Genomic DNA, 1,725 nt, shown 5'->3' with positions numbered 1-1,725 from the left:
GAAGGAAAGGGAAGGGAAAAGGAGAAGGAAGGAAGGGGGCGCCCCCCTTCCCTAGTCCAATTCGGACCAGCCCATGGGGAGGGGTGCGGCCACCCTTTGAGGCCTTTCTCTCCTTTCCCGTATGGCCCATTAAGATCCAATACGAATTCCTGTAACTCCCCGGTACTCGCGAAAATACCCGAATCACTCGGAACCTTTCCGATGTCCGAATATAGTCGTCCAATATATCGATCTTTACGTCTCGACCATTTCGAGACTCCTCGTCATGTCCCCGATCACATCCGGGACTCTGAACTCCTTCGGTACATCAAAACACATAAACTCATAATATAACCGTCATCGAACTTTAAGCGTGCGGACCCTACGGGTTCGAGAACTATGTAGACATGACCGAGACACGTCTCCGGTCAATAACCAATAGCGGAACCTGGATGCTCATATTGGCTCCTACATATTCTACGAAGATCTTTATCGGTCAAACCACATAACAACATACGTTGTTCCCTTTGTCATCGGTATTTTACTTGCCCAACATTCGATCATTGGTATCGCAATACCTAGTTCAATCTCGTTACCGGCAAGTCTCTTTAGTCGTTCCGTAATACATCATCCCGCAACTAACTCATTAGTTGCAATGCTTGCAAGGCTTAAGTGATGTGCATTACCGAGAGGGCCCGGAGATACCTCTTCGACAATCGGAGTGACAAAGCCTAATCTCGAAATACGCCAACCCAAAAAGTACCTTCGGAGACACATGTAGAGCACCTTTATAATCACCCAGTTACGCTCTGACGTTTGGTGGCACACGAAGTGTTCCTCCGGTAAACGGGAGTTGCATAATCTCATAGTCATAGGAACATGTATAAGTCATGAAGAAAGCAATAGCAACAAACTAAACGATCAAGTGCTAAGCTAACGGAATGGTTCAAGTCAATCACATCATTCTCCTAATGATGTGATCCCATTAATCAAATGACAACTCATGTCTATGGTTAGGAAACATAACCATCTTTGATCAACGAGCTAGTCAAGTAGAGGCATACTAGTGACACTCTGTTTGTCTATGTATTCACACATGTATTATGTTTCCGGTTAATACAATTCTAGCATGAAAAATAAACATTTATCATGATATAAGGAAATAAATAATAACTTTATTATTGCCTCTAGGGCATATTTCCTTCAGTCTCCCACTTGCACTAGAGTCAATAATCTAGTTCACATCGCCATGTGTTTTAATACCAATAGTTCACATCACCATGTGATTAACACCCATAGTTCACATCGACATGTGACCAACACCCAAAGGGTTTACTAGAGTCAATAATCTAGTTCACATCTCTATGTGATTAACACCCAAAGTGTACTAAGGTGTGATCATGTTTTGCTTGTGAGAGAAGTTTAGTCAACAGGTCTGCCACATTCAGATCTGTATGTATTTTGCAAATTTCTATGTCAACAATGCTCTGCACGGAGCTACTCTAGCTAATTGCTCCCACTTTCAATATGTATCCAGATTGAGACTTTGAGTCATCTGGATTAGTGTCAAAACTTGCATCGACGTAACCCTTTACGACGAACCTTTTGTCACCTCCATAATCGAGAAACATATCCTTATTCCACTAAGGATAATTTTGACCAATGTCCAGTGATCTACTCCTAGATCACTATTGTACTCCCTTGCCAAACACAGGGCAGGGTATACAATAGGTCTGGTACACAGCA

This window comes from Triticum urartu, chromosome 6 (genome assembly GCF_003073215.2).
Source record: "Triticum urartu cultivar G1812 chromosome 6, Tu2.1, whole genome shotgun sequence".
In the NCBI taxonomy this organism is placed as follows: domain Eukaryota; kingdom Viridiplantae; phylum Streptophyta; class Magnoliopsida; order Poales; family Poaceae; genus Triticum; species Triticum urartu.
Note: the sequence above shows the minus strand (reverse complement) of the source record.